The sequence below is a fragment of the Chlorocebus sabaeus genome, chromosome 11, assembly GCF_047675955.1.
Source record: "Chlorocebus sabaeus isolate Y175 chromosome 11, mChlSab1.0.hap1, whole genome shotgun sequence".
Lineage (NCBI taxonomy): Eukaryota > Metazoa > Chordata > Mammalia > Primates > Cercopithecidae > Chlorocebus > Chlorocebus sabaeus.
In genome coordinates, this window is record NC_132914.1 from 37,337,470 (window position 1) to 37,351,378 (window position 13,909).

General features: G+C 39.4%; 1 protein-coding gene and 1 pseudogene across 2 annotated transcripts in view; one reads left to right on the top strand and one right to left on the bottom strand.

Annotated features, from left to right (window-relative positions):
* Window positions 1–13,909, bottom strand: part of SLC2A13 (solute carrier family 2 member 13) — a 383,993-nt gene that overhangs the window by 207,818 nt on the left and 162,266 nt on the right. The window lies entirely within an intron of this gene.
* Window positions 9,241–10,642, top strand: LOC103238155 (snurportin-1 pseudogene; annotated as a pseudogene). The gene has a single exon (XR_012094657.1). The product of XR_012094657.1 is annotated as a snurportin-1 pseudogene (transcript).

Genomic DNA, 13,909 nt, shown 5'->3' on the forward strand with positions numbered 1-13,909 from the left:
AAGTGTTTCATGATTTGATGGTCAGGTTAGGTAATAATGATTTTGGAGGACAGAAATACAGAACAATATTACAAATTAGGACAAAAGTTTGACTTGCCATAAAAACAAGAGATAAGCTATTGCATAAACATCACATATTTCCTAGTTTTAAAAAATCTGGATTTTATATTTTCTACTGATTTGGATTTCCTGTTAAAAATAAATGCTGGTAGTTCCTTTATTAGACTGGATTTTTTAATGGATAAATTTTGGTCCCAGCAGCTGCACATCTGATTATGCATAAACAGAATTAAAGAATTTCCTTTCATTAAAATTATAAACCTAGCTTTATTAGGCAGTAAAACTTCCTTTACAAATGAAAACCATCATTAATCTTTATATCACAGAATCTATAAGGCAAAAGAAAAAAATCAAGTATATTAATTGGCTGAATGTTCATAAGTGAACATTTAAAATGTCATGCTCTACTTAAAACATTTATTTTGCTTTTGGAATTAAAAATGTTTTGTGCATACAAACATTTCACATTTAATTTTATTTCAAATGTTTATCTTTCAAACACAGAAATTCTCACATTATAAAAACTAAAACCTTTAACCAACTAGATTAGAAATAAAATACCTAAAATACAACACATAGTAAAGAAGCAGATTCAACATCCCAAAATGAGCTCATCCCTCTTCCTTCATTCTGAACACACTACCAAGTTGCTAAGTAACTTGCACGAGGTTGTCCAGGTGGCAGAGGCTCTGGCAGCAGGGATGAAAAAGACAGTCCCACAAGGACAGCCACTTTTGTGGATAGGTTGTCTGTGAGTTGAAAAGATGCAGCTCAGGATACAGGGATGCCAAGGGGGCTAGAGTTCAGATGGCACAGGACCAGGGAGGATAGATTCAGAGAGGGAGGAAGGGAACTTTGGAGATCTTCAGAGTTTCCCTTGAGTATTCAGTTGAGCGCTGATCAGTGGAGGTGTGTGAGGAAACAACCCAAGACAGGGAAAAGAGCTACTGGAGAGGATTAGAGAAATCAATCCCAGGAGCTCATACAGGGCTGGGGATAGTGCCTGTTCCTACCAACCAGAGTGAAAAATCTGAAGCATAAGAAAGAGTATACAGAAGGGATATACCTTAGTAATTGTGTAAGTTTAGTCCTAGATTAGACATTACTTGAATGCCATCTAAAACAGCATAAAAGCAAGACTCGACTGCTTTTAAGCAGCTTAATGATTTTGTTCTGGGATACCACAGAACAAAACTCAACAATGAGATTAAAATTTTAGAATTTGGACATACAATAAAAAATAACCAGGCATGCACAAAGACAGGAAAATACAATCTGTAAAGATAAAGGAATCAATTCTTCAAGAGAATATAACAATCCTAAACATGTATGCACTTACTAAGAGCTTCAAAATATTAATACTTGAAAGAAAAACTGACACAACAGCAAAGGGAAATTGAAAAACCCACAACTGTACTCTCATATTTCATCACTCTCAGTAACCGATAGAACAAGTAGCCTGAAAATCACCAAGGATATAGAAGACTCCAACAACACTATCAACAAACTTGACCTAATAAATGACATTTAAACCACATTCCACAAAATAAGAGCAGGAAACGCATCCTTAAATTGTATGGTCAATGTCTTAGAATATTTACCTGAGGTAGATTTTATTCTGAGCTCTAAACCAGTCTCAACTAATTTTAAAAGAATTCAAGTCATATTAAGAATATCCTGACCATAATGAAATTAATATAGAAATCAGTAACTGAAAGACGACTGGAAAACATCCCCCAAATTGGAAACTAAATAACACATTTCTATGAAAATTAGTAAGAATATAAAGTTGAAAGAATCTAAAAATCTAAACACATAGCCTATAAAAATTTGTGGAGTGGAGCTAAAGTAGAACAGGTAAAATTACTGCAAGAAACCTCTTAGGATACCTTCAACCTTCAGAAACCAGAAAAACACAGACAAATGAAACCCAAAGTATGCACATGCTAAAAGTAATACTCCAGATCCAAATGGAAATCCATGAAACAGAAAAGAAGATAGTTGAGAAAAATCCATAAAACCAAAAGTGTTTTTTGTAAAGACCAATAAAATTGATAAGCTTCATGCCAAACTATGGTAGGCTAAATAAGCATCCCTCAAAACATATTCACATCCCAATCCCTGAAACCTGTATTATCTTAGATGTCAAAAATAAACTTTGTAGATATAATTAAGTTAAAAATTTTGAGATCAAGACAGTCCTAGATTATCCAGGTTGTCCCTAAATGCAATCACATGTATCCTTATCAGGTGAAGGCTGAAGAAGATTCAAGACAAAAGTGGAGAAGACAAATGCGGAGACTGGACCTATGCAGCCAAAAGCCAAGGAATAATGGGTGCCCCCAGAAGCTGGAAAAAGGAAGGAAGAGGTTGTCCTCTAGGGACTCTGGAGGAGGTGTGGGACAGGAGTGGACACTTGGCCATCACAACTGTGAGAAAATAAGTGTCTATTGCTTTAAGCTACCAAATTTGTAGTAATCTGTTACAGTAACCACAGAAAACAAATGCACAGACTATCCAGGAAAAAGTCAGAAACAGAAATGACCAATATTAGAAGTAAATGAGGTGAACTCAGGACAGATATTAAAATAAGAGTATCATGAACAACTTTATGCCATTAAATTCAACATCTTCAATGCAACAGACAAATTCCCTAAAAGATACAATCTTCCAAATTCACTCAAGAAGAAATAGCCTGAGTAGCCAGCCCTATAAGTTATTAAAAATACTGAATTTGTTTAAAATGTTCCCCCAAAGAAAACTCCAAGAACGAATAACTTGACAGAAAGCAGATCAATAGTTGCCTGTGAAGGGAGGAATTACAAAGGGGCACCAAGGGAAGTTTTTGGGGAGGCAGTAATATGTTCACTTTCATGGTAGTGGCAATGGTTTCATGGTGTTCACATATGCCAATGTCTAAAATTATATGCTTTAAATACATGCCTTTTATTGTATGTAAGTTATTCCTCAATAGAGCTGCTAAAAATCAACAACAAAAATAAGAAAAAGCTTCACCAATAATCTAGAGACTCTAGATGTCAGGAAGGCTGACATGGTGAACTGGATGATAAGAAAAAAAAATTCAATATTCAAAGAGCATGATATTCCCTTAAGAACACGAAGGGTTTATTAGAAGCAACAGTATTTGATCAAACTGGAGTAATGAAGTCTGCTGTGAGACTGCTGAAAGAGAACTGCCAATGATGCAGCCCCCTTAACATCTCTTCAAGGTTTTCCTTGCTCTTATTCTTCCCTTTCTTTCTGTTTTATTTATGAGTTTTACCTTGTATTAATATTAAATAAAAGTTAAGGATGAAAAAAATGGAACACTCTGTGACTAATGGATTACAAGATGCAAACTGTAGGAGGTTTCCCCATTGCTGACAAAGTAAAGCTGCCTCTGTGGAGAAAGCAGGGGCCTCACTGAGAGCAAGATAATCACTGCTCAGCTTCAAATATTATTCTCCCCACTCCTCAATTTAGGGTCCTATAATTGGGCTACAATCAAGCACAGCAAGATCCCCCAATACCACGGTCCTTTCCTGAATGCAACCAGAGGAGGCCATTCTCACACAATCACCAAGAGTATTAAGCATCTGCTCAAATCTCAATGAATTATCTAATACTTCAATAACTCTTCTTGCCTTATGAACAATTTCCTATCATCATCAGAGTCCTGTGAAGTCAGAGAGAGCACGTGTTGTTACTCCCATCTTAGAAAAGAGGAAACTAAATGCAGAGGGATTCGATAACTCTTCCAAGGTCACAAACTAGTAAGTGTTTAGAGAGAGAACTTGGACCAACATCCTGTTCATGCCACAAATGCCAAGATATTTTGTATGTCCACTTAAATAAGCTGATTTTTCTTAGCATAAAAAATCAACAACTTATGAACAGTAGGAGTAACACAAAACAAAACTAAAACACTTCCAAGCTATAGTAAGAAACATACTCTGTGCTCCTTACGACTGCAATTCCTCCACTTCATTTTCTTCATTGTTTTCATGGTCCCACCTGCCACTATATCCACCCTCAGTTCTAGAGGTATCTACTTCAAGCCACTCATTTCAGCCTACCTCTTTCTCCATTTCCACATCCAGGGAGTTGAGCATTGTTTTAGAATAATTACAAAAATGAGCCATACTCATTTTGGGACAAAGTCAGCATGTCAGGTCCTGCGTGCTGTCAGGGGAGCCTTTCACTCATCTCTAACTGGCTCCCAATCATGTTCTCAAAACATCCATTTTAAGCATTCCTCCTCCTTGGACTTCCATTGATTTCTCCTCTCTCTCTGGCCAAGAATCCTCTAGTTCCTTCTCATACCTGAAGCGCTTCCCATGAACTTACTCCATGCTAGGGACAGAAACGTGAGAAGGCCCAGTCCCTGAGGAGCTTGTAATACCGGGATGGGGTCATCGACCAAAATAAAACAAGTTATGCCACAATGGCGTAAGTGCTCCAATGGAGGTACATAAAGAGTATTATGAGATTAAGGCATAAGGAAGGACCCACAAGAAGTACGCCACTCAGGTACATACAAAACAGAAGTCCTCATTTCTCACCCCAGACTTGTTCTTTACCCCGTGTTATCTAATTTCAAAGTAAATCAAGATTCATGGCTTTTGAGTGCTCCTTCTCTCTTCGTATATCCTGAAACTAATACATTGCCAAGTTTTCATCAGAATTAATGTATGTGTGCCTAACCTCTTTCCATAAAACATTGGAAAGATTTCTTCTGTTCTGCACCTGCACCTCTCTGCCTGTCCACTGCCTGGTTGGCTGGCATCCTTCTCCCAGAGGACAGTGCACAGCTGTGGAAAGTGTTCACACAAACCAGTGTTAACATACTACCCTACCATGTAGCCACTGTGAGATTCTGTAAGTCTCCATTCAGTAAAATGGACTTAAGAGTAATACTATCCATTTGAGGATTAGAGGTAATAAGCTTCTTGGCACATACTACTTATGTGTTCCATAAAAAGCCTAAAATGTGGTCTCAACATCCCCAGTCTCTACGGAATCCAATCCATCACACCTCCACATTGCTGCCACCTGTCGGCTAAAGCACTCCACTGAGCCCTCCACTTATCTGTTCAAAACCATTGATAACAGAACCATTAGGGCCTATTTCATGAAGGGGACACTCCTGCCCAGCCTACCTGAAAAGATTTGTTTCATACTACCTCTTCTCCAATAGGCAATGCTTCAGCGATCTTTGGGTAATAGGTTTTACTCAAAGAAGTCCCATATTGTTACAATTTTGTCTCTTAAACAATGTTCCTTCTGCTTGGGAATCCATCCTTGCAATTCTGAAGGACTGGACTAGGCTCTCGCTCCTGGCTAATTTGTTTCGTGGACTAGGTCCCTGATCTCTATTCCATACTAAATTATGAGCTCTGTGTTGGATTATGTCAGGTGTGTAGTTCAGGCTTTGCCTACTTTATCATTTTACTTCCCACTGTACTTAGTTCAGGATCGTGTACATAGAGGCCACTCAGTAAATATTTACTTGATGAATATGAGAAATAAAAGAAGGAAAGAAGAGAAAAGAAAGAGAAATACCAGAGCAAGTATGGGTACTGAGAACTCAAGGATGAAGCAATTTGAGTACACTCCAAGTTGCTAAACAATGTTGTGATTAATTATAAACTACCACTAAGATCCTGAGCACACCCATGCTGTTTTCCTCTTCAATATGCAGCAGATGCTGTTTGTGATTACAAGCTGGTGCTTGGCACATGTTCTGTCTGAAAGAATGGACTGCTGCTATTGATAAATTCAACCCCATGTGGCTCAGTCATTCCTTCACAGTCTGGCATTTACGCCAATACATTCTGAAATCCTCCAAGGCAAACAATTTGCCAAGATGTTGTGATGGGCCAGTTGTCTATAGATGCGTGCTTGTAAGCTGATCATGGTACATTAGGGCCAGTATGCAACGAATGTGTTCATCTAGTCATTATTATTCCAGGTTGCTAAAGATTTTTATCTACTTAGAAGAGAAGATGATTATAGGTCTTAATACCTACTAAAATACTATTTTCAAAAACCAATTTCTGTTACTATCAAGAATTCTTTCTAAATTCTAAGATATTTTCTTTGTCAAAAGTATCTACATAAATGAAGCAGACATAAAATGCATTCCTCAGCGATTCTCAACTAGAAGAAGTTCAGACTTCTTAACAGTCATGGGAGTGTGATATGTTGCTGAGGAAAAACTTATGAAGAATTACTGTTCTAGAAAACTTTTATTTAAAAAGGGTAAGTATCCTTTCTAAATAAATAATTTTCTTTTTAAAAAAATTTTATTTTATTTGAAGTTCCAGGATACATGTGCAGTACGTGCAGGTTTGTTACACAGGTAAATGCATGCCATGGTAGTTTGCTGTACCTATCAACCCATCACCTAGGCATTAAGCCCCAGATGCATTAGCTATTTATCCTGATGCTCTCCCTTCCCCTGACCCCAGGGAAGGCTCCAGTGTGTGTTGTTCCCTTCCCCGTGTCCATATAATTTTCTTAAATAGCTATATTGTTAGCATTGTCCATAAACAAAGCCACTTTTAAATGAAAGGACAGACACTCTCGACTGATGGTATTCCGGCAGTATTTTTACAATATGCTCTCATTCTTAGTGATATAATAAAGTTTTCTCACCTACCCAGTATTTCAATAGATATTATATGCAAGGAAAAAAAGATTATATATGACTTGCATCTGCTAAAGACTATAAAACCATACGCAGTGTTGAATAGCACAATTACTCCAAATCAGGGAGGCTCAGCTTTGATTCTCTCTTGGCTATTTAGAAGCTGTGTGATGTTGTGCAGGTTCCTTACCTTCTCTGAGCTACAGGTGTTTTCATAATTAAAGGTGGAAATACATGAGAAGTATATCCCACATTAATTCAACTACTGATGCTATGATTTCATCCATAAGCTCTCTAGTAGAATTTCTCCATAGCTGAATACAATTTCAAAGTTTTACATTAAAAATAGCCAATACATTGTATACGTTTTCCTTCTCTGTAATCAAATAAACAATTACCCTTCACGTTTAAGATTCTATAAAATATTTCAAATAGATTCATTAACATAAAGAATAAATGCATTCTATACTTAAAATTTCTTTCTTTCATAGTTAACGCTCCTACACAGATGACTAACAATCCACTAGGGATAAATCAATAAGACCTAGACAACAGGCTACCGTAATAAATGACAGTTCTATCAAGTTCAATCAAGATATGTACTGCCAAACTATTCATACAACTACAGATAAATCAGAGTTATTCCATTCCCCTGCCTTCATTTTAGATCACATGTAGGTTCCCAAGAATCAAGTATTCTTGAATCTCTATCATATCAGAGTATTTTGAGATGAACTATGCTCCTAAACATTAATCATTTGCTTGGTTAAAGAAACTGTCCATTTGTATAGATATTTAAGTTTTATATGGATATTGAGTAATATTCTACTAGCATGTTCCCTTTTTAGATTCAGATATTCAACAAATAGGTACTAATGAGAATTAAGGTGAAAACCTAACCATGTATAAGTCATGCTATATTTGGCTTTATATATAACAGTAATCATAAATAAAGGTATCAAAAAAAAATAAAACTCAGCCTGAATTAAATGGCCTATGATCTTATGTTGGGGCAGAGTAACTTTAAAAAAAATTGCAATTGTCCCCCAGATTCCAGAAGTATGACTACTGCAAACATAAGGGGGTACCTTGAAATGTAACATCTTAAAAGAAAGAGATGATGTTTTCTGTCAGCATGATTCTCAGAAAATCATAATTATTCCAAAAATATCCCAGAACTATATATAAAAATGAACTGAATATATGAGGCTGTAAATGTATTCTCCAATTTAAAAGTAGTTCTTGTCCCGCCCTCAACTTTCTTTCCCTATTCTTCTATTACCTGTACCACTAAAAAAGGAAAAAGAAAAACCACTGAATTTACATATGAAAAAATACCAGTGGTAGTCATTAAATAAAGAGAGAGTAAAGATGTTCTATAAAAAAGGGTAGTGCTAAGTTCTCCAAAATGTGGTAGGAAGTAAAGCATTACGTTCATGGAAGAGAAGAGTTAATTCAAAGTATGGATTTTCCAGTCTCTCATCTTTCACCTAATTATAAAGGTACCATTCCTAAAACAGGTAAGAAGCATAAATGGTTATGGAAGAACGTAAATGCTGTAGGAAAAGGAGGAGGACATATAACCATATCTTCCATTTGTTTAGCTATGCTAGGGCCCTTGAGATTTGAAGCTATCTTTACCATGTCATGAATATAACTGACAGAGCCTACAAGGGAGATGCATACATGAATTTGGTCACCATATGCAAGAAGGTTGGTGCACAGGGTCCTGGAAGTCACAAGGTAAATGCTGGATCTTAGGATCTATTTTTCTCACAAAGACAATCTCATCATATCCTGTATCATAGCATATAAATAAAACAAATCTCTCTTCTTAGGGCTGACATACACATAGGCTATCTTGGGCAATTAAACTCTTTCCATGAAAGCTACGAGAGGCTGCTGAATCTGCTTTCAGTTAGTAAAGAAGGCCAGCCACCTCTGAGAACCTTAGTGGAAAGGCTGATCTACACACCAAGTATGGGTCAAAATCTAGATTTCTATGGGGGGGAGAAAAACATTATTAGATAAGCCATTTAGTCTTCTTGTCTTATTTTACAAATTTTCAGAAAAAAATTATCCAATAAAACGATCAGATACAAATGACAAGATACAATATTTTCCAATTAAATACAACTCGAATAACAGAAAATATGTCAGCTAACTAACACAGTTTCATTTATTCCTGAAAAATCTGTTAAGAGCACCATAATACCAAAACAATCCCTTTAATTTTCTTTGCCCCAAAACATTTTATGGCCTAAAGCAGTTGGTAACTAAACACTCCCTTATGAGATCAATACCAGAAATGAATTAATATTGAAAAGCAAGTTTATGGACTTTAAGCTGAAACATTAGTTTTAATTTTACAATGCTATTGGATTTCTATGAAGAATTGATCTTTTTATTGCAGAAAACATTTTAAGGTTTTCTGTTAAAGACTCATCTTGTTACATTTAGCAAGACTGAAGAGTACAAAATGAGATAATACAGTGAAAGAGCCTGAGTAATCTGAATAGGTTCAAATGACTTTTAAAAACTACTTACAGCGTGCGACGGTCACCTCGGTTTGGGGAAGATGGAAGAGTTGAGTCAAGCCCTGGCTAGTAGCTTTTCTGTGTCTCAAGATCTGAACAGCAAAGCTGCCCCACACCCCCGCCTATCCCAGTACAAGTCCAAGCACAGTTCCTTGGAGCAGAGTGAGCGCCGCCGGCGGTTACTGGAACTGCAGAAATCCAAGCGGCTGGATTATGTGAACCATGCCAGAAGACTGGCTGAAGATGACTGGACAGGGATGGAGAGTGAGGAAGAAGATAAGAAAGATGATGAAGAAATGGACATTGACACTGTCAAGAAGTTACCAAAACGCTATGCTAATCAATTGATGCTTTCTCAGTGGTTAATTGACGTTCCTTCAGATTTGGGGCGGGAATGGATTGTGGTCGTGTGCCCTGTTGGAAAAAGAGCTCTTATCATGGCCTCCAGGGGTTCTACCAGTGCCTACACCAAGAGTGGCTACTGTGTCAACAGGTTTTCTTCCCTTCTGCCAGGAGGCAATAGGCGAAACTCAACAGCAAAAGACTACACCATTCTAGATTGCATTTACAGTGAGGTAAACCAGACCTACTACGATCTGGATGTGATGTGCTGGCGGGGACACCCTTTTTATGATTGCCAGACTGATTTCCGATTCTACTGGATGCATTCAAAGTTACCAGAAGAAGAAGGACTGGGAGAGAAAACCAAGCTCAATCCTTTTAAATTTGTGGGGCTAAATAATTTCCCTTGCACTCCCGAAAGCCTGTGTGATGTGCTATCTATGGATTTCCCTTTTGAGGTAGATGGACTTCTCTTCTACCACAAGCAGACCCACTACAGCCCCGGAAGCACTCCCTTGGTGGGCTGGCTGCGCCCCTACATGGTGTCAGATGTCCTTGGTGTAGCTGTGCCAGCTGGGCCGCTGACCATCAAGCCAGACTATGCTGGGCACCAGCTCCAGCAGATTACGGAGCACAAAAAGAGCCAGAAGGAAGGCATGAAGGAGAAACTCACACACACGGCCTCTGAAAATGGGCACTATAAGTTGGAGCACCTGTCTACTCCCAAGTTGAAGAGTTCTCCCCATAGCCCAGACCACCCTGGAAGTCTCATGGAGAATTAAAGAGGGAAGCCTCCTTAACGAGCCACAGGATGGTACCTGGCCCCAAAAGGAATCCTGGGCAGGAGGACAGTGACAACAGGTGACTTCATTCTTTAGAGTGAACTTTCCAAAGCCAGTCTGGCTGGAAACAGCTTATCTATAATCTGAAATGCTGGCTCAAACAGTTATGGGGAGGTTCCCAGATTGGGTAGCATGCAGATTGATTTGAGCAGCTCCTACTGTGATAAGTGTATCCCAGATCCACAATGTAAATATATGTGATTTGTAAGAAAACAAAACAAAACAAAAAAACTACTTACAAATCTGACTTAGAATAAAGTAATCTGGGGGGGCGGAGCAAGATGGCCGAATAGGAACAGCTCCAGTCTCCAACTCCCAGCGCGAGCGACACAGAAGACCGGTGATTTCTGCATTTTCAACTGAGGTACTGGGTTCATCTCACTGGGGAGTGCCAGACGATCGGTGCTGGTCAGCTGCTGCAGCCCGACCAGCGAGAGCTGAAGCAGGGCGAGGCATTGCCTCACCTGGAAAGCACAAGGGGGAAGGGAATCCCTTTTCCTAGCCAGGGGAACTGAGACACACAACACCTGGAAAATCGGGTAACTCCCACCCCAAAACTGCGCTTTAAGCAAACCGGCACACCAGGAGATCATATCCCACACCTGGCCGGGAGGGTCCCACACCCAGGGAGCCTCCCTCATTGCTAGCACAGCAGTCTGTGATCTACCAGCAAGGCAGCAGCGAGGCTGGGGGAGGGGCGCCTGCCATTGCTGAGGCTTAAGTAGGTAAACAAAGCTGCTGGGAAGCTCGAACTGGGTGGAGCTCACAGCAGCTCAAGGAAACCTGCCTGTCTCTGTAGACTCCACCTCTGGGGACAGGGCACAGTAAATAATAACAAACGCAGCAGCTCTGCAGACGCAAACGACTCTGTCTGACAGCTTTGAAGAGAGCAGTGGATCTCCCAACATGGAGGTTGAGATCCGAGAAGGGACAGACTCCCTGCTCAAGTGGGTCCCTGACCCCTGAGTAGCCTAACTGGGAGACATCCCCAACTAGGGGCAGTCTGACACCCCACACCTCACAGGGTGGAGTACACCCCTGAGAGGAAGCTTCCAAAGCAAGAAACAGACAGGTACACTCGCTGTTCAGAAATATTCTATCTTCTGCAGCCTCTGCTGCTGATACCCAGGCAAACAGGGTCTGGAGTGGACCTCAAGCAATCTCCTACAGCTATAACCTACAGCTGAGGATCCTGACTGTTAGAAGGAAAGCTATCAAACAGGAAGGACACCTACACCAAAACCCCATCAGTACATCACCATCATCAAAGACCAGAGGCAGATAAAACCACAAAGATGGGGAAAAAGCAGGGCAGAAAAACTGGGAATTCAAAAAATAAGAGCGCATCTCCCCCGGCAAAGGAGCGCAGCTCATCGCCAGCAACAGATCAAAGCTGGACGGAGAATGACTTCGACGAGATGAGAGAAGAAGGCTTCAGTCCATCAAATTTCTCAGAGCTAAAGGAGGAATTATGTACCCAGCGCAAAGAAACTAAAAATCTTGAAAAAAAAGTGGAAGAATTGATGGCTAGAGTAATTAATGCAGAGAAGCTCACAAACGAAATGAAAGAGACGAAAACCATGGCACGAGAAATACGTGACAAATGCACAAGCTTCAGTAACCGACTTGATCAACTGGAAGAAAGAATGTCAGCGATGGAGGATCAAATGAATGAAATGAAGCGAGAAGAGAAACCAAAAGAAAAAAGAAGAAAAAGAAATGAACAAAGCCTGCAAGAAGTATGGGATTATGTAAAAAGACCAAATCTACATCTGATTGGGGTGCCTGAAAGTGAGGGGGAAAATGGAACCAAGTTGGAAAACACTCTTCAGGATATCATCCAGGAGAACTTCCCCAACCTAGTAGGGCAGGCCAACATTCAAATCCAGGAAATACAGAGAACGCCACAAAGATACTCCTTGAGAAGAGCAACTCCAAGACACATAATTGCCAGATTCACCAAAGTTGAAATGAAGGAAAAAATCTTAAGGGCAGCCAGAGAGAAAGGTCGGGTTACCCACAAAGGGAAGCCCATTAGACTAACAGCAGATCTCTCGGCAGAAACTCTTCAAGCCAGAAGAGAGTGGGGGCCAATATTCAACATTCTTAAAGAAAAGAATTTTAAACCCAGGATTTTATATCCAGCCAAACTAAGTTTCATAAGTGAAGGAGAAATAAAATCCTTTACAGATAAGCAAATGCTTAGGGATTTTGTCACCACTAGGCCTGCCTTACAAGAGACCCTGAAGGAAGCACTAAACATGGAAAGGAACAACCGGTACCAGCCATTGCAAAAACATGCCAAAATGTAAAGACCATCGAGGCTAGGAAGAAACTGCATCAACTAACGAGCAAAATAACCAGTTAATATCATAATGGCAGGATCAAGTTCACACATAACAATCTTAACCTTAAATGTAAATGGACTAAATGCTCCAATTAAAAGACACAGACTGGCAAACTGGATAAAGAGTCAAGACCCATCAGTCTGCTGTATTCAGGAGACCCATCTCACGCGCAGAGACATACATAGGCTCAAAATAAAGGGATGGAGGAAGATTTACCAAGCAAATGGAGAACAAAAAAAAGCGGGGGTTGCAATACTAGTCTCTGATAAAACAGACTTTAAACCATCAAAGATCAAAAGAGACAAAGAAGGCCATTACATAATGGTAAAGGGATCAATTCAACAGGAAGAGCTAACTATCCTAAATATATATGCACCCAATACAGGAGCACCCAGATTCATAAAGCAAGTCCTTAGAGACTTACAAAGAGACTTAGACTCCCATACAATAATAATGGGAGACTTCAACACTCCACTGTCAACATTAGACAGATCAACGAGACAGAAAGTTCACAAGGATATCCAGGAATTGAACTCATCTCTGCAGCAAGCAGACCTAATAGACATCTATAGAACTCTCCACCCCAAATCAACAGAATATACATTCTTCTCAGCACCACATCGTACTTACTCCAAAATTGACCACGTAATTGGAAGTAAAGCACTCCTCAGCAAATGTACAAGAACAGAAATTATAACAAACTGTCTCTCAGACCACAGTGCCATCAAATTAGAACTCAGGACTAAGAAACTCAATCAAAACCGCTCAACTACGTGGAAACTGAACAACCTGCTCCTGAATGACTACTGGGTACATAACGAAATGAAGGCAGAAATAAAGATGTTCTTTGAAACCAATGAGAACAAAGATACAACATACCAGAATCTCTGGGACACATTTAAAGCAGTGTGTAGAGGGAAATTTATAGCACTAAATGCCCACAAGAGAAAGCAGGAAAGATCTAAAATTGACACTCTAACATCGCAATTAAAAGAACTAGAGAAGCAAGAGCAAACACATTCGAAAGCTAGCAGAAGGCAAGAAATAACTAAGATCAGAGCAGAACTGAAGGAGATAGAGACACAAAAAACCCTCCAAAAAATCAATGAATCCAGGAGTTGGTTTTTTGAA